Below are 27,502 nucleotides of genomic sequence, written 5' to 3'. Positions count from 1 at the left end.
TATACTTATTTTATTTTCCACTGAGTTAGACTACACACTCAGTCACAATCAGAAAATGAGTAACTGGTTTGAAGGGGATGAGAAGAACTGCAGTTTAATTCCTTTCAGAGAACCAACTTTCATTATCTCCTGCAGTTTAAAACTTTTTTTCTTGTATTTTAAGGATACAATCCCTTGACAGAAATCAGTATACATTTAATGTCTTAAAACTGAATTGGATGACCTACATGCTAGCCAAGTCATCTATATGTTCATATGTTTTCCAGACAAACTATAAAAAAAGAGAACTGTGCTTCTTTAATTTAAAAATCCTATAATGAAACCTGTTTATTAAGAAAGTGCATGAGCATCCTAAAAAAAAAAACAGACACCAGAAATGAGGAAATACCAAAACACCAAATACAAATATCTCCTCCATTTGAGTATGCCTAAATGAGATTCATATTCAAAAGTTTTCAAAAGCCTTCTTTATTTATGATGAGCCATATCCAAAATCCTAACTTGTCCCAGAATTTAGACGCTCAGGATTGGAATTTGAACTTTTCTGTGTAGCATCTTCTCATCCATTGAAGCATTGCATCTGAATTTCTATTACCTAAATGTAAGAAAAAGAAAAAAACAGCACTTTTTGTTCTTGCCTCGAGCAGCCTCCCTACAGCCCACAGTTTCAGTAAGCAGAAGCTGGCTCTGAAGGTACAGAAGCTCCATTCAGTACAGCTTCACACAGGTTTTCCACTTCAAATGGTAAAAACAACTATATTTATTTTAAAAATGCTGCAGTGGAATTAGTTCACTGAAAAAATCAGACACATATTCCAGTTAAATATAGTCTAAAAATGAGGTAGTGTCAAAATCCCAGAGGTACAGAGTATTCCTATTTCTAAGTATGGACTTCCCTACATGGAAAAAGGAAACATTTGAATGCCTGGTTAGCTGGCAACCATCTATCTTCAGTACAACATAAGTACAAATTTAATTCTTCTCATAGATTTACATTCAGTTTTGAATCTGGGTAACATGAGGTATTCTGGTTGTGATTCAGCTCTTGGTGATGTCATTGCATCCTATTCTTTGGCACTAACCTAAAATAAATGTCTTGCAGTAGAAAACAAAATACACAATCAAACCCAACTCTCCTAATTGCCCTCCTTCTGGCTTTCTCAGGGTACCCAGTCTTACTGTTAATGCTCCTTTGAATTAAAACATGTTGCCAAGGGACTTTTGTGTTATATGCAAAACTGACCATAGATGCAACACTAAGCAGAAAAGTAGTACATAAAAATATATTTTAAGGGTATGACCACCTTTCTCAACTACACTGAGGCTTCAAGAACTTTATGTAGATAGCTGCTTTTTCAAGTAAGCCGAGAAAATTTCCCGTTACTCTGAGGAAAATTTAAACAAATGTGAAGGGTGTTTCTTTTTTTTAACAACTGAGAAAAGAAGAGCACAAGAGCATTCTCAGTTGCTCATATCAAGAGGCAGAATTAAGAATTATGTATAAAGTATGTCTTCCAAACAAAATCAATGATTATTTCATACTGAAAGGGTTTTTTATATATTACATTTACAGGGATTAAAAGAGAATGTGAAGAAGACAATATTTATCAGAAACATTTTCATTCCTAGACAGGTTATCTCTGATCAGAAAACAGTGCTGGAAAGTGAAGTTCTTTGTTTCATGAAGAGCAGTCTGTTTCAAAGCAAAATTAGTGCCTTCTCTGTCCTACTATTGACCTCGACTTTGACCTGGCTGGACCACCCTTACTAGAATGGGAGGTAATAAAGTCCCCAGGCTGGCTCAGCCCTAGGTCTCAGTTAAGCAGAGACTATCAATCATGCAAAATTAAGTGTAGTGGTTTTGTGATGTGGACATTTACTAGGAACTGAACTGAGATCACCAAACACTATTCATTTACATTTTGAAGGAATACTTAAATGAACATCAAGACATTAAAATAACATTTCTGAAGTTTTTAACAATTGTTGGATGATATGACAATCTAACAAAAAAATAATGAAATTATATTGTATTGAAATTTAGTGTTTAAAAAAAGAAAATGCTTTACTTTAAAACAAGTTTTATGATCCTGTATGCAATAAGGAAATATAACATTTACAAGAGAAATTCAGTCATGCATTATTTATATTTCTATATTTAAATTAGTATCAAAAATTGAAGAAAAAGAAAATTCATAACATTATGCAAAATGAATAGTTTTAAAATTCAATTTTTTAAACTTTTAATTCTTAGATTCCAAGTATGATGCAGCCAGATACAGCAGACTATTCAAACATCACCTAACATTATTCCATTCAGCCTTGATTTTTGCCCATCAAAAACTCTCAGAGAGCTGACAAGGTCTCTAGAAGTCAAGAAGTGGAGGAATGCTTTTTTATTATTATTAACATAGTACCTGGAAGTCCCTCAGTGATGCAGATCTATTGATTTCAGTACTTAAAGTTTGAGAACTTGTCTATTTCAAAGAGTTTATCTTTTCACATAGAAAATAAAACTTACAAAATGAGGGAGCTGGAGTGGGATGTGGAGGGGGTGCAGAGCAAGGAAAGTAAAATGCAGTTACTTTGCAGACACGGCGACACAAGGCAACATAGTGCAGTTCCCTCGCTGTCAGATGGCATTGCCTCCCCTAAGAGAGGTGGTTATTAAATGTACTGCTGTAAGACAGCACGGAGTAGCCTGTGTCTAAAGCAGGCACGTTGGCATGCTTGGACACAGCATCCTCTTCCCACATCAGCAGGTCAGCAGAGACCAGGAGAAGCTTTTGGCCTTTGGAAGAGAAGCCCTGGTTATACAAAATATTTCTTTTTGCTGGCAGAAGACCTCACAGAGGTCTGGTCTGCTGGGCAGAGTGAGGGGAAGAGGAGGAACACCATGTCTTGTCTCAGGATCTGGCCATAGTCTGTTTTCATATGTTCATTAGTCAGGGAAACAGTTCCTGGAGCTTATCTTCTCAGTCAGAAAGTCTATAAACAGCTTTAAATAGATGCTCAGTTTCTGAAAGAAACTTCTGCATTCCCCAGAAAATAGCCTCACTATCCACCAAGGGGTCATGACCCCCAGGTTGGGAATCAGCGATACCAGAGATATCGTGTGTCAGTCCCAAGTGGCTCAGCACTGCTGAAGGCTTCTGTCTTATTATTCTCACACCTCTAGCAGAGAGATGGATGAGTCCCCTAATATTGATTGGCATGCCTAATTTCACTCCTAAGTTTCCTAAAATCTATTTGCAGGGAAGTTTTGAATAGTTGAAGGGCAGAAGTGGCTCCGTGTAGGGATTCCTTCTCAGGGGTGCAACCCAGGAGACATCCCTTTCACCCATACATGATACAAAGAGTATTATTAATGACGGAAATCAGGTCATTCTCTCTCTGGCCTAAAAACAACTGACTTGATCCCATGTTGTCCTGTGTAATTCTACAAAAATTATTTTTCCTCAAGCTTTGATTCATCTTGAGTTTAATCAGAAAAGAAAACAATCAAGCAACCCTTCTCCAATACCTAAAACTTCCCGTTTAACATTTTTCAGGTATTCAAGCCAAAAGAATAAAATTACAACATAGTTTCTTTCTTTTAAAAAAGAGGTAGGTGACGGAGGCTGCTGTTGAATTTAACAAAGCAGTGTGTGATTTGGCAGCCAAAAGGCTGATGCCATCAGGAGCTTTTCAAACTTGTTTGCTGAGAAATCAAGATGATACCCCTTTGGCAGGCTGCCTTCCTGACAGAGTGAATGCACAACTTGATTTCAGGGCTTGGTCAGCTTTGTTGCACTAGTACCTTCATTCTGTATTTTCTAACGCTCTACTGACACTAGGAAAATCATTTTATAAATTCCTAGTTTTCTTAAAACATATTCAACTCTGTTAAGTCCATTGACTGTCAATACACTAGTATAATTATCCTGCTGGTTTGCCTTAACATTTGGCCTTTCGATTACTGCTGCTGTGACCAAGATGATATTGAGTTAGTTAAAACAATGGTAGTGGTAACAATGGCGAGCATTGAATTTTACTAATTTAGTTTCCTTTTAACATTTTCTGTGTGTAATTTCACACATTCTTAAAAAACCAGCCAAACCTCTAAACAGATCGATTGCACACCCTATGCTGCCAGATCTGTGCTTCATAAGGCTGGAAAACTCAGAGCCGTGGGGCCAATTATGGACTTAGACTGACTGGATAGGTCTGTCCAGATGTGACCATGTTGCAGGACTGGGAGTATTTGCTTCATTGATTGATGCTGATAGGAAGGAGGAAAGGAGATTCAAACCCCTCCAATCCCCTCTCACCAAAAATCCACACTATACGCAGACCTAAATCTCTCAAATTAGGGGAATAACTAAAAACCTTTAAGTGGCCCAATCACTACAGGTGGATGAAGGTGCAAATTTTCTCAGTGGTTTCCAGAGACCTTTCTTGACAGCAGCATAATGCACAGGTGGAAATCTTGGATTTCTTTGCATTCTGTAAGTCTGAACCACCATCTCTGAGTCTTGGATAATCTTTATAATTAATTTTTCTCTTTCCTTCTTGGTTGCTCATCACAGTCTGCCTCCCCCCCACTCACAATTTTCCCCCCACCCCACTCCAGACGTTCATATTCCACTTATTCTTATGGCTCTGATCTTCATCTCAGTACTACATAACTAAAATAGAAAGATAAATGGGAAGATATTATGCCCTGATACATGAATGTTAAATGCATTTACTAAAGACAGGATGTCTCGGTATCTCAGTCAGAAATTGGGGTTTTAAAACTGGGTATTTTGAGACTGTACATCAAGATTAATGCTATTTATCATGGGTAATTCTTAATTGTTCCCATATGACAACCTAAGGAAAGTTGAAAGCAGTCTGTTTGAGTTTGGCAGTGAGAAGGGAGAGGGATCAGCGCTACAATGGTGTCCCTACACCTTTTAACTTGAAATCGAAAAGTGACTCATAATATAATCAATTTGCTGTCTTATACATTGTTTCTAGATTTGATACCAAATTATAAGGAAATAAAATTGTATTCATAAAGTTGATAATGTATAATTTAGATTTGAATAGTTTATTCTAGACCTGAGTCATATTCCTTCATTGTTCATATTCTCATTTGCAAATCCCAGTCCTTCAGCTGTCTCAGAGAAAATGAAGCTACTAACACTTGATAATAGATAGATCTGACTGATGTGGATATGCCTTAACAGGAACATACATTTCATTCATATAACCACATTACAATCAACAGTAAAGACTCTTCACAGCCCTCCATCTTCCCCATTGATTTCAAGAAGGAAAAGTATTATAAAATTCAAGATCATTCTGCCTGAGCTCCCTCCTTACCCTGCTTTACTGCAGTGCCTGCACATGCATACAGTAGAACTCAGAGGCAATGTAAACAAAGAGTAACTTTTCATGATTTTTTATAGGGTCATTCAGTGTTTCATGGGTCCAATACAATAAAATGTTTAACTTTCAAATAGGAAGATCGAATGTTCACCAGAATCGTGTAATTGATAGACATGCAAGTCATCAGGTACAATGGACAATCTTGGACTGACTCCATGATATTAAAGTTAAAAAAAAAATTCAGGCAATCTATTTTCAAGCATTTTCTGCTTCACCACTGTTCTGTATATGGGAGTGAAAAGTGTCACCCATTGCACATACCATATACATTCAGTGTGCTCATCAGGTCTTTCTTCTCAGGGAACAATGGGAAAAATACCACAATAGGAAACCCTCTAAAGTAAAACTACACTCAATAACATCAAGCTGAGATATAGCACTTTCACTGCTTTTATTTTCCTCCATGCTTAGTAATGTAATAACATTAGGCATTACAGAACTCACACGTTATGGAGCATGATTGAAAAGCTCTGGGTATATGAGAATTAGTCTTCTTTTATCATGATGGACTACCATATTAAAAGTGGTCCCACTTGTATAACTACTGACAATTGCTTTTGGAATTCAGTCAAGCAAAAAAGGTTCAAAAACTCTTTTTGAAAACTGCACGAGAACATAAAATCTGAAATGTATGCAAAGTACCACAAGAAAGATATTTCAAATGTATTTTGAGTATCAGGAATACATTTTGTGGCAAAGAAGTTGTCGCAAAGAAAATGTGGTACTGTATTGCATCTAAATGGGTGGTTACCAACTTATCTAGTAAAATAAATATATGTGGCAAATGACACATACCTATTTAATGACACTTTTGAGTTCATGTGAAGTTTGGCAGTGTAATAAAAGTCTTATCTCTTGCCTCCACTGTTATTGCACAGATTTAAACTGCTGTCTCAGAGGCAGTTTTACTATCTTTTTCAATCTCTCCCATAAAAGTGAGACTTGATTTGCTCAGCATGAGAACAGATCAATAAAAGCTGAGTTATACAGCAGATTAGATCACTAACTCAGAGATCAAAGATGTTAAATAAAAGTTGTATAGGAACAATTAGATCAAAAGTTCAGTTCAGATGTACTGTACTTGTTTGTAAGGCTCAAAAGAAATATCATCCTGATATGAAAATATAATTGAAAAAGTGACATTTTTATTTGTTTTATCTAGAAAAAAAAAAAGGAAGAGCACTGTTTCTGAAAAGTCAAAGACACTATTTCTAATGATTGAATAAGATGATTTTAGGGTTTGATTATTCTAGGTAATTTTTCTTGTTATTATACCAGAAATCTATTTGCATCTAATCTTCCAGATTCTAAGAAGGTATTCAAATTAAAGGGTAACTGTGCTCAATGAAGAAGATCAATGGTTTCTGACATATCTTTCAGGTACTGACAATATCCTGAACAAGGATCTCTAGACTTCTATATGCTTTAAATATGCCATTTTTAAAATTATGAGTCTATTTTAAAAAAATATATTTCCTATTCAGTAAGGAGATATTATTTTACTTATATGGGTAAGGTCCACAAGCAGTTGATTCATAGAGAAGTTACTGTTAGGAACTAGAAAACAAATTAATCCATAGCTTACACACAGACACATGAAATGGGTAGTACGTTATCCATAACATAAATTCATGTCAACGGATGTTTTGGATTTAACAGTTCTATCTATTTATGTATAACACAGAGGTATAAATTTTGTGAAATGATACAGATTGTAATGGTCTTTTTAATTTAAAGATTTTTAAACAGTATTATAGCATAGAAGTCAATTCTTTTCTTGATAAACTTACATAATTTCAACTCATATTAATATGTTTCATGGAGGGCAGAACAGTTCTTTTTATTTCTAGTACAGTGTAATGCCACTCCTACAAGAAAAATTAAAAACAAACAAACAAACAAACAACTTTCCTCTATGCTTGGGGTTCTTTGTTGATTTTTAAAAAACTAAGTGGTTGTGTCAGGCTATTCCCTAAAACTAAAGATTCAGACCGTGTGATTCAAATACTGATTCTGACTACTACTGTCATAAAGTGCAGAAAACAGTAATTAAAAAAATAAACCCACCTTAGCTCTCTAACTAATGGTCACTAGAAGGGGTTCTGGGGATAATCTGCAGTTTCTGCTATTGCACAATTATACAGCAGGTGTTTGAAAAACAGAACCAGAACATCATGATTTTTGAGCCTTTAAAATTCTTAGACATGGTGCAGGCAAGCAATACTTTAATAGAAAAAGCACTTCATGATAGTCACTTTAAGATAAGGAACTTATATATTGATTATTTTCTATAATTATTGTTAATCAGGTGGCTGATTGACTTATACAAACATATTTCAGTTGCTCAAAATAAAAATCAGAAAGATAGCATTTTCTTAAGAGGAATGAGTTTCATGATTTGTATTAGCTAATTAGTATCACACTATAACATGTAGTATTCAGTTTGTGAGTCAAACCATAGAAAAGACATTCCTTGGATTGCTTTGTTTGACTCCTTGAATTATTGTTTCCCTTTCCATGTCTTTTTAGGTTTTGCCTACTGTTGTTCACTTTCAGAAATATACAGAAATGAAGGCAGTTAATGGACCCACTCCTAGAAAGATTTTGATGTGAAGGAAAAAAAATTTATCACACACTTTTAGTGTATATGGCAGATGATGAATGCCAGGGCACAACTGAAAACAAAGTAATTTCTGAATGCCCTACAATTGTCTGTTTTTTAGAAACTACATTTGATTTATTCAATTCCTGTGTGTTCTCATTTTGGCATGCAACAATCCCCGCCACCAGTCCCCCTCTTCCCAAGATGATTAATGGTGGAGGTACTCCTTAAATTTTCTTACATGGTATATCTTCATTCTACTGCAGCCCTCATGGCAAGTCAAGGTCACAAAATAAATATTGAGTGCCTCACATGGAAGACTTCAACCTCTCTCTTACAACTGCTAATCTGCCTATTATTTTTAGGAAAACAAAGAAATCATCAGAGCATGCTGACAGTCTTTCAGATATTGACCAGCTTTTACTATTTTAGCATTCTCAGGTAAAACTTCTAGTGATAAAAATAACTTGCTTTCTAGGTGCTAGCTATCTTCTCCCTGTTTTTGTCTGCATTCTGCTTTGACCAGGATATGACAGACAGATATCAGGCCAATAAGTTTGGGTGATTTCTTTCTTTTGGTAGATGAAGATTCAATGTCCATTCTGTAATTCTTAGACATGTCAGTTGTTTTAAATACTGTAAAACACATCTTGCTGATGGGTGGATCCTAAAAGGGTGGGACAACGCTGTTTTTCAGTATCTGCGCAAAACTGAGTAAAACTGTTACGGTAGATTTTGGGGAAGTGACATGTAGCACGGTGGATGTAACTGTATATTGAAAGAGTATCTCCACCATTAAGCGTCTCAGGGTGAATTGAAGATTATAGCAGTATCTGAGGCAATCTTCTGCATCTGCATGTGTCCAGAAGCTTGTTGAATGTCCTACTGGAAATTCTTTCTGAAAGTGGATCTTGGCATTACTGCTTATGATTTTTCACCTCCAAAGAACTTAAATACCCTCTACATGGGACTGCAGCTTCAAATCCTGTAGAATACAACAGTATAAGACCTAGCAAAATATTGAGAGAGGTAGTTTGCTGAAAGTATACAAAAATCAGTGCTTCATAACCCCCATGAGTGGTCCATATTAACAGGCTAGATAGAGTTAGGTGGAGCACCTTTCCTTCCTCACCCAGTCAGGGAGGTAAACCTTTTGTATACTTTTATCACTAGCAACATTTTTCAGGGCTACTGAACACCTAGGTTTTGTAGCACAGTGCTTAGCTAAAGCTGCCAATTCTACCATAGATCTCCTCTCTCCAGCCAAGAAATATGTAGCATCAGTTCTCAACTTCATCAGTCTACTAACCAGATGGTATGGTATCCTAGTTGCACAAATAAACCCAACTTGCAGGATTCACAAAGCGATTTTGGCTCCTGGAAGACTGGTTAGCTATCCCTGGTTTCAACAACTGTGATATTTTATGCTCATTGTAAGGTTTGTTTGTGCATGACTGACCAGGTTACTGAATAAGAGTGGAAAAGAGTCGGTCTCCTAGTGGCAGAGGGAATGCGTGCCTGGCCTCTTATTTGAACACCTGTGACATGACAATGCTTATAATTCTTCTAAGGATTAACTAAATTGTACTTACTTAATGATCAATTACAACAGTAACATTAAATCTACTTTTTTTTATTAAAATATTTATATTTTAATTCAAATAAGTATAATTCTATAAACCATAGTTAGGACGCAAGAATTGTCACCAAATCATAGTAAATAGAAGGTTAATGTACACAGGCACCCACACAATACGAGCAGAATTCAATGACTGAGATCATCCTATTGTTCCCCCTGCAGAAGAAATTTTCTACTGATGTGTTTCCAGGTTTTTATACCTAGGTAGAGGATAGTGGCATTTCATACTTTCACTGACTAGATAAAAGTGATAGATTGTGGTGGTAGGTGTGGTGGTAGAGAGAATATTCATTTAAGTGATGACAAATTGCAAGGAGGCTATTGTCCCAAAGGAAACAGCTGGAGGCAGTGCAGTGGGTATCCCACCTTCCTCTGCCAGAATGCCGAATGCTCTAAATTGAATCCAGTGTGAAAGCAGGCAAAGAGAAACAATTCTTATGCTAGAAAAGGTGCCATGATGTCAATTTTCTAGTTTTATGCAAAAGAAAAGGAAATCCAAAGTCTCAGCTACTTAGGTAATTAATTACATAACACATTCCATATGTTTGAAGTGAATTGCTGAAAATGCATCTTGAATTGATAAAAGAAACTGAAACCAATGCAGCTTGTATGGAGAAATAAGAAACAAAATAACTATTTACAAAACATAAATTAAGTCACAAGTGTACACAAATAGGGTCGTTGACTATTGAGCTAATTGCCATGAAAGAAAAGTTCATACTAAATGTGATATTTGCCAAATGTAGAGGTATTAGTTATGTAATTAGAAGTGACAGAAAATGACTAAAATAATTAAACTAGAGTTCCGTAAGCAATTTACCTCATTAAATGTGTTACAGTTCTACATCTGCATCAAAGTTATTTTGTGTTTAGTTTAAATAATAATAAAGGAGGGAAAATCAAGGTTAATTGGCATTTTAATAATGAGTATCTTAATTAAAATTATCTTATCTACAGAAAAGTCTTCCCCTGTAAATGATTACAACATGTTCTCTATTTATTCTGCAGTTTGAAGAACAGAATGAAAGTAAATTTGATGGATTACTTCAGTGTGAGTTCCATCACGTGTATTGACGGAAGTGTACAACCCACATTTCTTATTAACCTCTTATCACCTCAATAATTATTATTAGCAGGGAATTCTGTTCTCATGCAATTATTTATAAAGACAGCTGTGTGATTCCAGGTGGATATTCCACTGGATGGGAGAAAAGTCCACTATCCCTGTATGAACACTAAATGAAAATAGTAACACGCAGAACAACTTTCCAAACCTGCTGAAACAGATTCATTACTGTCCTGATCTTGTGACTTGCCATGGCAAATGTCAAAGATGTTTTGGGTCAGATGCAGAATGCACATTTTGATATCTTTACATTTTCTGTGAAAGACAATGCTTGTTTTCCAATATCTTCTGGTTGGCTATGGATTATAGACAGTAACGCAGACATAAGCCACATGCTCTGCTTTACCTGTCAGATGCAGAGGAACCTACTTCAGCAATTTCCCAAGTTTTTAATTTTTTCATATGGTTAATAGAAACTGGGGGGGGTGGAGTGGTGTGTCATAATTCAACTATAGAAAATGGACTCAGATTTCCATTCATGTCATATCTGCTAAGTAGCTGATAATTCCATTTCTGTGCTTTTTCCCCCTTTACTGTTGCATCTTGCAAATACACGTCCTCAAGCTTTTTACAAAATACAACTATGGGGATGAGGACGCGGGAGGGAATCCTCCTGAGTTTCCCTTTTTGCACTCAAAAATTCTCACTCTAAAAAGTGCAGAAAATTGTTTGATACAAAAAAATTAATGAAAAGTGTAATCCCCTATCGATTGTCTGCCTTTTCAGTTTGCTGCCAATTACCCTCACACTTTGTTTAATTTTTGTTTAATTATCTTACTTTTTGAAGCCAAGACTACATCTTCATATATATATAAATTTATACAGACCATCATTAGAAATCTACTGTAAAAAAAGCTAAACATAGGTGAGCAACCACATATTTACAAATGCATTGGCTAAATGTCCACTTTAATGGGGATCTTCATTTATAGTGATTGCTGAGGCACATTCCTCTCTAGATCAGTTAAGAAAAAGGATATGGGAAATGAAGACTTTTGGATGTTAATTTTTCCTTTCACTCATCATTCTTCTTATATAAAATGCCAGTTTTCTGGCATTTGCTTGAGGTAAATTTTCCTTCTTTAAAAAGAAAGCACAAACACAAAATGTAGCAGTCATTTAATTCATGTTCAATATAACTTATGTTCAGGAACTTCTCTCTTTTTAGAAAAATTGATAGATTTCAAAGACACCTTTTATTATTCTTAGATTTTACATGGGTAGTCATTGTTTTTATTTAAAAAAAAAAAAAAAGAAGTCGTTCCATTGTAAATAAGAAATAACTGAGCATTCAGCAGTCCTTTTAACGTTAAGGCATGTAATCTGCTTCTTTAGAAGAAACAAATAGAAACAGCATAATCACAGCTATTTTCAACAAGATATTCAGACCAGATCTTTCAGAAACATTGAAAACCTTCTGAGTGTCAGTCCTACCTTTAAGTGTATTGACTGCACTCCCAAACTAAGGGTTATTCACAGATTTTCTGAGGGTACACTTTCTCTCCTCCTTCAGGTAATTGATAAAGGTATTAAAGGTGACAGGTACTACAATAAAGTCCTCAGGCACATCACTGTGGCTGCCCTCTAAGGACAGTAGAAACTGCAGCTCCTTGTGTTCATTATTCTTACAGTTCAGCAACTTTGAGCAATATTCTGCATTGTAAAGGAATGTGTATACATGTGTATATATTATATATATTATATCCAATATACAATGTGATAAATATTTTTATGTTATATATATTTTATATATACACACAATCATTTGTCTTTCATTCACTTTCAAAGCTTGGCTTTGACTTTTGCTACTGTCAGAAACTCCCTTCCCCACATGTATTTCACTGTGATCCCAACATCTGTCCTGGAAGTCTTTCCTTTTTCCCTCGCCTAGGTGTACTCAAAGAGGTATGATTAATCACTTGATTTTGCAGTAAATAGCTAGTTAACAGTTTTTCATAATATCTTGATGCAAATAATGGCAAAACTCCTAGTATAAGTACTGTAATGAATTCCAGCATACGTGTGCCTAGGCTTGGATCTGTGTTTGGAAGATGAAAATAACGTTAGTGAAGGCAAGTTGAATGTTGTCTTTCCTAACTGAGCTAAAATTTTGAATGTAGAAAGGCTACTGCTATACCTAGCCTGGTGGTTTAATCGGTATTTAGCTTCTGGTATGAGTCAGAAAACAGAGGATGAACAGGTAATCTGTCTTGATCATTTTGAATTTTTGCTGGTGAAAGAAAAGTTGTTATTTAGTGAAAACTCCACAGCAAGGTACTGTTTCACTGGGCTACAAGACTGACTCCAGGACTGTCTGAAAGCAAATGCACTACCTGGCCAGTTACCTACTTCCCTGGGGATGAAATCATGGGGAGAGCTTGTAATTGTCTTTCTCTGTCAAGGTTCCCACACACTAAGTATTTCGGAAGCACTAGAGGGACAACTTCTCTCCGGGCAGGCTGGTGGCAAGAGAAAATATTACTTTATGAAATTCCTATTGCTTCATGAATGCTTGAAAATAACAGTAGTTTCTAATGGTGAGGCATTCTGGTCATCTGCCTGGGAAGTGGCTAACATCATGTACTGCAGTTAGGGAGGTAACCCAACAGCAAAGAAGTTTCTGCTCTCCGGTATCTGTTCCTATAAGGGAAAACTACGCTTGAAGCCAGGTTCCCAGATTTCGCTGAACAGCTCTCAAAGGTCAGGTAAAATCTGACACTATATATGGTATAATAATTATCAATGCAACTGGAAGGTAACAGAATTAATTCCTAGTTCTGCGAATCTGATTCATGATTGTTATGTGATTAGCCAGGAAACCATTTTCTAGCACAGTACACAGAGCTCCCCAGAACACCACACACAATATGAGCCTCAGCTTGCTCTCACCTCACACCTGCTGACACTTAGGGTTACATCTCAGGGATGTTCAGTGCAGCACCCCAGCCTCTCTCCCATCTTGTGCCTCAGCTTGGGCAGCACAGCTCTTTCCACCCTCGGCTGGGAGTGTGTGTGTCACATGCAATACTTGGGGCACAGAGCAGGAGGAGGCCCCAGATGCCGTGGAGATGCCACTGGAGAAAAACAGAGATACTTCATTTCTTAAACACTGCCATGTTAAGTTTGGTTTTGCAGGTTTTATTTTTTACAATTCGGAACTTGCCAGTACTGTTGGTGATCTTCACAAGAGGAAGAACTTTGTGTCATATGGTTCCGTTGAGAGAAACTGAGGCAGAGTTTATACCAGTTAATCAGGCTCAGCCTTAAGAGTGAAGCACCAAATGAAATCTCTGAAGACTGTTTTTCAAGAATTTCTGTTTCTGTGGATTGCACTGGGCCTTTGAGTAATGTGAATGCCTTTCTTCTGTGGCAGAGCTGGAGTTGGGGAGAAGGGAGGGGGGTGGTTCCACAGATAAAGATCATTAACATCCTTTGTTTAAGTAGGTATACTGAAGAGATTAAACTTGGCTTTGAAACCTTCATATCTCTGACTTTTTAATGTCAATGCAATGTTATACTAATCTACAAATGTTAAAGACACTAAATTGTTTGTTTTTCTTGCTAAATTACTTGTTGATAAACATCTGTGACAAGACTTTAAAATATGAATGCCAAGGACTGAGACGCTTCCTTTGGCTGGGCAAAAAGATTTTAAGAAATCTTGAAGAATAACATTGCTATACTTTACCATCAGTCACCAAGCACAAAAGTGATTCTTGTGAAAAGACAGCGATGTTTAAAGCACAGTCTGAGGTTGTGTAGTCACTGCCACTAAAACACACACACATGCACACATCATTACATAAAAACAGTAGAGTAGAAGCATATTAATAATTGCAGTAAATAAAATCAAATGGAGAGCGGCAAAAACAATGCAAGTTTTTTTCTCATTTGTTTTCTGAGTCAATGCTCACTTTCACTGAGGAAAAAGCAGGACCTGCTCCCCGCACCCTCAGACACAGTAGGGATCTATCCATCTTGCCATCACCCACAGTCCTGTGACCTCTCACTGATGAATCTGCAGAGCTTTTAATTCACTGTGAATGAGAGGATATGCTATTGCTAGAACCCAAATTTCTCATGAAGCAAACTTGCCACACGCTGAATCTGCTGGGTGTGAGCAATCTCTGGTGGAAACCTAATCAGACCTACTTCAGAAATTTTATATAAAAAGGGGTTTATGAGAATAATGTAGAGCTTAGGTGATATAATTTTGAATTGAAATCTGCATTCATGTACAGTGAAATTTGAATGCTATAAATGCTCTTTTAAACACAAACAAAAATCATTTAATCTATTAGCTTTCCCCGTTACTAGAGAAGAGTGAATTTGATTTGCAGCTTTAAAGACCAGTGTAGTGTCAAATCAAAACAAACATAGCTAAGATTCCCCTCTCCATTTCTTCAGCTTTCTTGACTTATCTTGTGAGAAGTATGTTCATCTTCAAGGTTATTCATGATACCCAAAATGCAATTGAGAGAAATGATGAATATACAACAAATTAAAACATATCAGCTGTGCCTGTCTGCTTCATGGGCATCTGCTTGTGAGTATGTGCATGCAGAAAAAAAATGCTAGCATGTTAAGACTTGGTGCTACTTAATTAAAACCAAGGGCATTTTCAGTTAGCTTGAGGAGAAACAGGTTCTAGTCCTCAGCAGAGCATAAGCTGTGTAAATTGGAAGAATTTGGCATTTTCAAGGATTTTAAGTAATGGTTCTTTTTGACTGGAGTGGCGTTCTGCTTCTAACATGTCTGTAAGCTCTGTGAGCAAAAAAATGTGCTTTTTGAATTTTCCAGTGCTGTTATCTATTAATATTAAAGCATAGGAAATTTTCTGAAGATGTACTTCAGAAAATCAATTCCAACAGTTTGCTTTATAGAGATTTAAAAACAAATAAACACATGCTAAAGGAGTTGCCATTTCTATAAGTGAAGCAATGTCTATACCTAATTGTGTCTTGTGTTTAAGAATAGACAGTTTCTTTTGAAAGTATTATTCAATACTGTAGGATAGGTAGTAGTATATAGCAGCAGTTCCGTTAGAACGGTTGGCACTTGCTCAATTAGACCTTCAGGCCATTATCTGTACTGGTAAGATAAAGATAATGAGTACCTACGGACATTGAGGGAGATGGAATGCAAATATCTATGTTTCCAAACTCTTAGAGAGGTTCCAAATCCACTGTTGGCCTTGGCCAACTGGAACTCTCCCAAACAAGATACAGGTTGGGCTACTCCAGGAACAACTCTAAATATCTAAGTATTTCCTTGTATATGGTTATCTTATTTTAGTGAATAGAAGAGCTATCTAACATAGACATGGCCTCTTCTGTGTCTACAATTTTCCTATATAAATGCAGGCCTATATTCTGCTTCAGTTTACAAGCGAATTGCTCTAAGAGCAATAAAAAATAAAAATTCTCTGAATAGAAAGCGAGTATCAAACTTTGCCGGAGTTCTCTCTCCTAAGTCTCTATGTCCATTGGCATTATGGGCTACAGATCAGTCACAGACAGTGTGGTACTCCAGAAGACCAGTGTGCTGGCCACATACTGTTATCAAAAGATAAATTTTAAGCAAATAAATATCCAAACTAAAAATACATAGGATGAAAAAAATGTTAAAAAGGAAGAACACATTAAATTGTTCCCTCTGCCTAAAAATCTATGAAAAGCGTCCAAGTGAGCAAGCTGCTGGTTATGATGTCGGTGAATTTCTTTCTCCGACACTGAAACTATGGACTCCGTTGAACAGCGTATATTGGTCACTGAGATGAACAACCAAAATGGATACCAAATTACAAAGCCTAATAATTTATGCATTTCAGAATGAAGAGGAGAAACTCTGTTCCAGTCATGTTCCCAGCTCTGTTTATGCATTTTAAATGAAACAGCCCAAAAGACATAAGAAACTTTGAGGTCCAATGGCATTAGTGTTAGGACATACTTGCTGTGATTATGACGATAAGCTACCTCTATGTCTCAATGCTGTGCAAAAGCTGTGTTGCTTGTCCAGTATGAAAAAGCTTGCGCTGATGACTTTCAGCTTCCCTTGCTCAAATCTCCTGAGCTATATTTGTTAATCAGAATTAATATATAAATATATATATAAAATTGAAAATATGAACAAAAATGAGAAAATGCACACAAGTATTTACTCTGGCTTCACCTTTTGATCCATCTCACTAACAAAAATTCTGGTTTCTGTGAGTTTTCCCCATTAGGAGATAAAATTGCAGTAACTGGGTTTTCCTTTGACGAGATGCTTGTGTAGACACCCACTGCGCACTGGAAAAGCAATGCACAAAACTAAGTAATATCCCCTTTTGAAGCAGCACTCTGCCCAAAAACCTCTTTTCTTTGGAGTCTTCCCTAGAGGCATATCCTACCTGGGGCTGTGCCTAATGCTTTTCACTGACTTTTGCTATACTATATAGTTTGGACATACAAGCCATCGCTGAACCGTAACCAATAGGAAATGGTGAGTTTCCATGAGCTTTTGTTTTGAGTAATAGCATGTGCTTTTGTTTCCTAAAAGGGTGCAATTTTTTAACTGACCAGATGAAAAGCTGTGCTGATGCACCTCCTTCTTTACAGAGATACTTTGTGCAACCTGTAGCAATATCATCTTGAGAGGGGGAAAAGAACGTAAACAATAAACCCATGAAACGATGTCACAAGGTTTCTGTGGCTTTAGGTTAAGCTCCTGTGTGGGTTTTCTGCTGCCTGTTGAGGGTGCCATTTCTGCAGTGGGAGTGTGCCTCTGACAAACATTATAAAACTCTAATACATTGATCTTTCTGTATCTAATACTTTAGGCAGCCAACCAATATCTCAAGTAAACACATCTTAATTCATGAGGAAACAATACATGAACAAATCAGATTAAAAAAACACTGTCAAGTTATAAATATTCAAATATTCTCCTTTTAGTGTTGTCTTTAAGAATATTTGGACAGATTATCTGCCGGCATATCTGATACTGATAAAAATTCACCACTATAAAAGAAGTACATAATCTTGCAGAAATGACAATTACCTACCAGATGAGTCAGACTTGCTCTGGTTCACCAGAGGGGAAAAAAAAAGGCAGAGAAACATCAAGCTTGTTAAGGTTTTTCTGTGAGAAACACTAAAAGTGCTTTTGCTTTTGCCCTTGTCCCCTCTGTGGAATTGTGCACTGTTCATGTACACCACTGAGGAAAAATATGTTAACATAAAGAGGGCCGGTGAATCACAAAGGGGAATTCTTTATGCAGCTTGTTTCCATATGAAAGTAGCAACATTTGTGCATAAATGGCTTGCAGCATTTTTTATGAATTGGGCCCTAAGTGCTCATGATTGTCCTTGGTATTCAGTTTTCAGTCATTAAGTAGCGTTGAAACAACAGGAGGAAAAAAAGGAAACATTTTGTACCTGTGGTACTCACTTGGACAACACAGTTTTAGTAAAATAGCTACACTCTTTTTCCTTTTTGTTATAAATTATGCAGGGACAAAATGATGTGTGAATCAATGAAAAGGCAAATAATATATTTCTGAAACATTAATAGTCAGTGCCATACTCCAGATAAGGGGGAAAAATTGTTACGCTGATTTTTCTATCTGCTTTAAATTCACTTTCCCATCTTCACTAATCTGGCTGCTGCCTTGACAGAATCAGATTGTGTATGGAAAAAGAGACGATGCTTCTCTCATCTCCAGGTTAATAGTGCTTTACCTTCCTTCCTTCCTTCCTTCCTTCCTTCCTTCCTTCCTTCCTTCCTTCCTTCCTTCCTTCCTTCCTTCCTTCCTTCCTTCCTTCTTTCCTCCCTCCCTCCCTCCCTCCCTTGTTTTTTGTTGTGGGGTGGGATTTTTTGAGGTTTTGGTTGGGGGTTTTTTAACACATTATCCAAACATCAGCTTTTTGAGAAGAATTTGTTCTGAATCTTTCTTTTCCATCCAGGAAGGAGAACATTAGCAGAAAACAAAAGCATTTTTTTAAGATGCATTACAAGAGCTGGGTGTGGAGGCAGGGAGGATGAAGAACTCATGGGTTTGCTTCTTTTGAACTCTGTCAAGACCCTGAACCTAAAACATATATGGTTGAATGAAGTAGAAGGCTTTCATTTAACATGATCCAAATAAGCAGTAGTGGTCATTCATGTACTTGATAACCAGTATCTAAGCCTAAATGAGATTAAAAAATTAGGGGGGGTTGTGAATATTAATTTCTATGAATGTTCACTTTTTCTGTTTTACGTTTAATTGTACGGTGTGAAGAGTCATAGACTTTAGGTGGAAATGATGCATTTGATTGTCCTTCTATCTATAGTTCATCATTCTTGGTGTTGATTTCCTTTCCCTTTTTATCTTTCTCTTTTTTTGTTTAGTTTGCCTTTCTGTTTTGCTAAAATGAACATAGTGGAAATAGAAATAAATCACTGTGGTATTTCTAACCTCTAAGTGTTTGGTACCTGCTGCAAGCCTGTAGAACCATAGCAGTTAATGACCAAGTTAAACATTAGCATATTAAACTAACATCTTCAGGTAGAGATAGGTAGATCTATTTGGTTGTTATACCAGGACAAATGTCTCTAATGGAGACAGTGTGTCCTACTGAATTGTTAATTTTGCAATACATGAAGTTTCTTTGCATCCAAGTACTGATAATGATAATCTGACCTCCACTGAGAGCACGTGATGAGACAAGAGATAGCATCACTTATTTATGTAACAGCCAACTCGCTTGAAGTATTGCATTCAATAAACTGGTGCTAGTATCCTCCTACAAAAAAAGGAGCTTTTTTAAGACCATGTTTAAAAAACGAGGTGCCTATAGTTAATGGTTTTTAGGTTGAAGGAAAAAAGATTATGGTGGTAGCTATCACTAGCAGATGTAAGCATTAAAATAATATTGAACTTTATGCAAGTGTTTTAAGATTTACATTTTATTCTAGATGGAGATTAATCCAGTGCTTAAGGATTACCTGTGCAATGTTTCTTGCCTATAAACTTTCAAATTAATATCATAAGGAATTGATTTCTGACTTGTTTCTAGTGGCAGAAGTCACAGACTGTCATATGTGTGTCCCTTAGCCTGTTGCCAGCCTGTCTAGTGCTGGGAGTGACCCTGACTGCTGTGTAATGTAGCTGGCTTTGTAATTGAACCAAACAAAAGAAATTCTGTCCCATGTCTATCCATCCTCCTGAGTGCATGAGTACAAGAAGGATATTCCAAGGATTTTTTTTTTCCTTTGCCTTCCTTTTTGCCTTCCTTTCACTCCCATTCCAGACAACTTACTAGCAGTCCATCAATGGGAGATTCTCCAGCAGGTTTGGGAGATAATTGTGTGTAAAATGAAACAATCAACCTGATCTTCTGTGCTTCCAGGCCGGGTGTGCTAGTAGGGTTTATAGCAGGCAAGTGTTTCCTTGGTTATCTCAGGGACCTGTGTAGCATGACACCCTCCACCCTTCCATATGGCATTACCAGTAGCCCCCGGCATTATTTAGCCTGATCTCTCCAACAAACCTGATCACCAGAGTGTTCTGAAACTCAGTGCCGTGGGCTCCACCTCTGAAACATCTGCGTGGTGGAAGGGGAGGAGGACATGGCGGCAAGCAAATGACAGACAGTTGTCTGTAGATCAATGTGGTGATTGTATCAATTTCAGATTCTCTACTAACAATAGGTGTCTGATTGGACACCACTGACTTTATTGGGAAGTAGATGGGATATAATATACCTTCCAGTGCATTAGTTGTTTCTGCTGATTGGATGAAGGATAAATTTCACATAGAGGACAGTTTGAGTCCCATCATTCTCACAATTACGTTGAACACTAGCTAAAAGTGTCCTGTTGCTGCTGCACTTTACAGCAGCAAATTAGAAGGATTTTCCTAATGCATTTCCTCACCGTAATCTGTGCAGCATCATTCTGCAATAAACTCAGAACTGGGTCAAAATGTCTCACTGTTCTTAATTTCAATAATTCCATTTAAAGGGTAATCATTTTCTCTAGAAAAGGAAAAGGACAATAGAAAGAATAAACAGAACAGTGGGACTCATGGAAATGGAACAAACAAATTAAATGTTAAGAAGCTTTTATTACAGTAAATCTTGTTTTATTTCAAAAGACAGCAATGTAAAGTATGTAGTGAAAATAGCCATAAAACAAATCACCACCCTCTTAATCCCATAACCCTACCCCCCATATGAATTTTAACAGTACTAGATTATCTGGACCACCTCCCTTTGTTTGAACCACCGATTTACCTCTATGCAGAAGCTAATGGGTGAGATTTTTCACTATTGTTTTGAAGATTCAGCTCTGTAAAATGTTGAAGTCTCTTCTAATGATCCAGTAAAGGAAGGAAAGGGAAGGGGCGGGGGGGAGAGGGAAGCAGGGGAGGGGGTGAAATCCCACAGTTGGCTGAAGAACTCGTTATTTGTCTTCCACAGACTTAAAGCTTTGCAAGTTAGCGCTGCTGGCTCAGCGCCAGGCTGCACGGTACCTTTTAGAGTCACACCCTACGACCCCAGTTCATCAAGGTACTTAAACATTTGTCTGATGTTCAGTATATGAGGAATACAAGTTAAATTGGAGTTTAATTATGTGATTAACTCAATTTATTTAACATTCTAAGCAGAGCATATAAACAGACCGTGTAAATAAAGGGCGGAAGAGTTACTTTCAAGAGTAATTCAATAGCAGTTAAATATTTTCTATATGGTTCATGAATTGTGTGGCCTCATGTATTTACCTTTTAATTGTTCAAGACTATTGGGATTCTAAAAACAAACAACTGAGAACTAATCTGATCTAAGGAGCTTTCCAAGGAACATTTTTATCATTTATCAAGCCCCCTTTGCTCTGTTAGACTTCACCAAATGACAAGGCTATTTTCAAGCCGTAAACCCCCATGCCCCATGCAGTTATGGCATGCAACCAAAGAAGTCTGGAGGAGAAAATGAAGTCATAATTAACAACAGCTGCTCACGCCTAGCATTTCCAAATAACATGCGAAGATTTTTTTTATTTTTTTTTTTTTCAAAATCCAGAACCAACGTAGACCTTAAAGATTTATCTTCAGGGTAAAAAAAGGAAGCCTCACACCAGTCTCTGGGAGTCTCTTTGTTGTCCAAGCTGTGCTGAAACCTCTCATCACAGTCCATTTGATAGAGGTTTCACTGTTGTTTACTTGTTACATCCAGTGACCAAAATCAAAGCAAAATGACAGTAATTTCCTTTACTTACATATTGTTATTAGTTTGGTGCAAGGCTTTGTCATCAAAGCACATGGCAGTCTTCTGTCCTTTAGAGGTTAATATTAAAATATAGAATGGAATGATCATGTTTTATTGGCTTAGCCTTTCCCTGCACTGCTTATAAAAACAGACAGTGCTTTAAAATGTCTTGCTAATGCTCATTTTCCTGAGGGTGGAGTTGACCTCAAGTAGTTTACAACTTGGCTGTTAGTTAAGACTAATTAACTTTGACTTTGTTGTTAGAATAGCCTAATCTGCAGTTTCATCTCAAAGGAGTCAAAGAAATAGTACGTTCAAATGAAACAATGGAAATGGTGAGTATTTATATGTTGGCTATATAAGGAGTTCTTTCCTCGACAGTCTTCATCTCCATCTTCCTAAAAATGTTTGTGGTTTCACACACTTTTATGGTTCTTTTAAACCTGGTCCAGAACTCTTTGATGGCGAAAAACACTCTTTGCAACTTGCATGCCTTATCTGTTTGTTTCCAGTTTTTGTGAGCAAGCAATCCAATTTAATTTTTAAGCAGCCTGACTCATATGAAGTAGTTATTTTTCTTAAAATGGTACAGCTTAATGCATCTAAACAAACAGCATTGTGCTAAGAACTAAATCTGCAGTACTTTTTAATTGCATCATTAATCCTTGACTTACTCTTTCTGTGGGCCTTCCTTATGACATTATTACTTCATAAGAGTAAGCTATACTTTATTTATTGAAAACATTATTTTAATTTAAGCCAGAGTAATGTAGAATCTCATGTTTTAATTATCCTAAAATTACAAAAGTGACCTTATCATACCACTCTTACAAAAGAAATAATTTGCATTAGACAATAACTTTTGAGTAAACAATTGTCTTTAATAGCAAAAATAACATAGGCTGAGTTTGTATAATAGCCATGAAAGTGGTCTTAATGTAATGTTCAGCTTTAATACATCAATTAGATCATTACATTAAGCATTACTTTAACTTAAGTAAAAGTTAAATAATTCACTTTTAGAGAAATAATGGCAATAAACTCTAAATTGCTCTCTTTAAAAGTTTGTTTTATTTGAATTTGCATCTTTACAATTAACATAAAGTGAAAACCAATTTAGGAACTTATTGCCATGACATTAGCATTCCAAATTAATTATTTTCTTTTGTTGTAGTGGAAACCAAAAAAGTGAAACTTCTAAAGTTCTGTATTTACATCCGGATCCCACAGGGGCTTCAGGACAACCTGACTACCATTATAAAGTGCAAACACTACATTCACAGATCTTGAAACTGTCATTTATAATGTCACATTTTATTAAGATAACATTGAATAGTGCTAAAATAACATTAAAATATTTTTATTAAAGCTATTTTATGAAATCTTGGGCCGGACTAAAACCACAAACTGCATAGACAGTGAATGAAGCTCCACCAATGTAGTCTAGCAAACCTCCCTCACTGCATGAGTCACGTTTGCAAGCTTTACTGTCTGATGAACAGCACCACAGTACCTACAAAACAACACTGAAGTCAGCTATAATTTCGGCCTCACAGTGGCCTGATCATTGTCCTCAAAGTTGTTGATTTGTGCATAAGCCTTTCACCCAACAAATTCTATCCCTGCACAAGCAGTGATGCTCAAAAAACTTCCCCTTTTCTGCCCAGCTGCTGCAGCTGCTGCAGTTAGTCTCCCTGGGATCTCCATCTCTCCTCAGCTGAGGTTAAGTGCATACTTCAATGTCTTTGTGAAGATTCGTGAAGTGGGAGCATATACCTTCTGACCCTAAAGAAAGGGGAGTGAAGGTAATGCCAGCAGTGGGGTGAGAAGTAGGTACAATCAGGCAAATATACTAGTCACACCGGCTGCTACTCTACCATTAATGGGGAGACAAAAGAGGAGGTCTGGGAAGGAGGGGCTCTCCATGGCTCTCCTTGTCCCCCCCACAAGGTTGCTGTGAGGCTGCAGTGACATTACTGTGACGCAGTTCACGGGGGCATTGCCTCTCTGGGCTGCTCTCAACGACTCCTACCCTCAGCCTGACTGCAAGAGGGGGGTCTCTTTTCTCTGCTCTCTTTGAGGCAGGCAGAGCCAAGCGAGCTTCAGTTTGTTGCGCAGACTTAAATAAGAAAACACTCTGGCTTAGCCTCTCCTCTCAGGAGGAAATTCCCTTTGATTCACCTGATGAGTATCAAGTAAATCCTAAGACTTCGACCTAAGGCATAAATGGGATTTTAGTGTAGAGGACAAGACACTTGCCAAAGGTTTTGCATAAATCTGCATTGCATTTTTTAGCAGTAAGCCATTCCATGCATCATTTTTGATCAATACATATTATTCCTTAATATCTTTGCCTACCTGGAGGGTGACATGTAGATGTGTTTAAGGTTATGTAATTTAACACTCTTGTAGTTTAATTTTTCACTTTGTCTTATTGTCTGCCTTTGTTTTTTCCTGACAGTGTGCCTGCAGGAAGTATTTTCCTGTTGCATGCATTTTGACATTCCCAGCAATCTGTTATACTAGCTGTCAGCAGCTGGAATGACTCTTGAATTATGATTTTTTTTCTCATCCCTGTTCTTCAGGTAGACTTTTCTGCTTGTAACACATTTCTCAGCAAGTATGATCAGGCCTTCAGTAAAAGAAGATGCAATGCCTGCTCTCCAAAGCCAAATTCTTCTCATTTAAACCACTGAAACTCTAGATCTATTGAATTTTATGCAGTTATTTCATGATTTTTTTATAAGTGGAACAAAGCAGAACTTACATTGTAGCAAATGCAATAAGAAAAGGTACTGCATGGGAAGGTTTCTCTTTCTCTGCTCTTTCAGCCTCCTATTTAAACAGTTGTAACCGTGTTTTACAGAAGGGCACTAGCTCCTTCTTAGTGAGAACACGCAGGCTTGACAAAGAGAAAACATTGTGGTTGTTCCAATTGCTCAAGAAAGTTTAGTGGCAATGTTTCCCATCCAAACAAACAAAGGTAAGTGCCCCTTTACCAAAATTCAGGGAGATTGAGTGCCATCATGGGCATCCCTAATTCAGCTATTGCAAGGTTTTAAAAAAAAAAAAAAAACCAAAACAAAACGAACAAACAAGCTTATCCATAGAATCATAGAATCATTTTGGTTGGAAAAGACCTTTAAGATCATCAAGTCCAACCATTTATCCAGCACTGACAAAAGCCACCCCTAACCCACGTCCTTCAGCTCCATGTCTGCCTGGCTTTTAAACACCTCCAGGGATGGCAACTCCACCACTGCCCTGGGCAGCCTTCTCCAAGGCTTGACAACCCTTTGGGTGAAGAAATTTTGCCTAATATCCATCCTTGGTTGTAGAGAGTGAGAAGGTTGAGAGTTGTAGACAGTGAGAGAGAAGTGAGAGAGTTGTAGAGAGTGAGAAGGTCTCCCCTCAGCCTCCTTTTCTCCAGGGCTGAACCACCCCTGGGCCTCCACACAATGTGATACAAGGAAAGAGATTCAGGGAATGACCCTTGAGAGCCAACTGTGACTCATTGCATTTGAGATTCACTTTGTTCTCTTTTAAAGAAGAAAATGCTGTTGTTAGGTAAGTTATGCTCCTACTGGATTTTTAGGTGCTTTTTTTGAGATTTCCACTGGAGAACGAAACCTATAAGTAATTTTCTTATGCCTGGGCATTTCAATCTGCCTAGGCACCAAAGTAGTCTGCATATAACCCCAGTTTTAACCATTGAAGCTGCTTCAACTTTCTGAATACTGTATTTCAAGAAGAAAAAAGAAGTTGCTTTTCTGAGGTAGATTCTAGGCTGGAGCTGCATTGCAGAGAGGAAACTAGGACTGTTTTCATATGGTTAATATGCAAGTGGTATAGAAGAATTACTGAACTCTATTTGCTAAATATACCTTCAAGTTTGCTGAATAGACTAAAGCTGTTTCTGCAACCATGCAAACTTTCTGCTCAATGTGTGGAAAGGGTACCTGCTCCTTAGTCCTGAATCAAAGTCAGAAAAAAGAGACATACTGTCTGCCAACAGCGTAGAATAAAGCTTTTCAGTTTACTGCCTTTATGTGGCCAACTGCCAGTCAGCCACCAAATTCTACTTGCTATTTTTAACTTTAACATTACTTTAAAAAAGCACTCATAACAGAAATAATTGTGACACTTGACAGTGAAGAAATCTTTTAGTGACCATCTGCCAAAATAGTCTTATGCATCAGCAGATAAATCTCTTCCAAAATTTCAGTACTTTCTGAGCTCCTGATTCTTCAAAGTGAAACTACTGGTGAATCGTACCCTGGTAGCTTCAAGAATACTGTGACTGGGAACAAAACTTAGTTATGATGCGTCATCTGTAGCACTTGAAGGGGGGAAAATTTATTTCAAAGTCTCAGTAGTTTTTGTTGTTTTGAAAGGCACTGTTTGCTGATTGTAGAGCAAGTATTATTTTTTCCTATCAGCTCTTGAAGATAACAAGAAATTAAAATCTGCACATATTCTTTTTTTCTCTCAACCCATTTAAACACACGAGGCAGTTTAGACGTATTTGTGAGGGAAAGTGGTCTGTCCCAGGGCTGCACACTTCTCCCTGGGGCACATTTATATCAAGCCTATCTCTTTCTTGTGAAAAATGGTAAAATTAACATGTAGAAAGAGAAAGGTGGTAAAGGAGAAAATCTGACTCATTAAATCCTAATCACAGTAGACCTGGTGAGGTTTTAGGGTTTCTCAATGTCTACAGGTGAAACTCAAGGTTACAGGGAGAGAACATCAGGGTTTTGAGCCAAGTGACTTTGTGTTGCTCGGTGGTGACACAGCATCAGAGAGCAGCAGTGAAACTACTAAACAACAAAGGTGTTAAAAAGGTAACTATAGCATATCTTTTCATAAGCTTCTTTTACTCTTTGCGTTCTTAAGCAAGCTATTGCTCACACTAATTAAATTCACTTTAAGATATATAACAAGTTCTCTGCATGAACATGGTAGATTTTACTGGTACTGACTTCTTCAATTCTTGTGGGTACATCACCTTCGAGGTGTCTAAACCTAGAAAGAATGCATTTAAGTAGGTTTTAACATGTTAATAGAAAATATGTGTATTGTTTGTTTATTGTCAAGATACACATGATCTTGTAATCAAGTTTTTTATGCAGGCAGGGATGTGGGTGTGGACAGGCAAATTACCACCAGTGATACAAAAGTTGCTATACAATGTTCTTCAAATAAGCTGAAAGCTAATGTTTGGCCTTCCTTTTAGGGAAACCATGAAAATTAAAGATAATGATGACTGCCACATCTGTAGCCTTGCATCACTGCCTCTTCTATCTAGATGAACGCTAGCTCTCGTCCTTAAGCTCTCACCTGGCAAAGGTAGAATCTCAGTTCTTCCAACTTTTAGAGAAGGATCTGTGTACAACATTCCACTTAAGTGTTTCTGTACCTACTGGAGAGACGCATTTCTTTTTTTCTACTTAGAGATGAGGTGTCAGTGCTATAAAATTGCTAACAAA

This window comes from Numenius arquata, chromosome Z, assembly GCF_964106895.1.
Source record: "Numenius arquata chromosome Z, bNumArq3.hap1.1, whole genome shotgun sequence".
Classification (NCBI taxonomy): Eukaryota; Metazoa; Chordata; class Aves; order Charadriiformes; family Scolopacidae; genus Numenius; species Numenius arquata.
The sequence above is the reverse complement of the archived record's forward strand: the minus strand, read 5'-3'. Positions refer to the sequence as shown.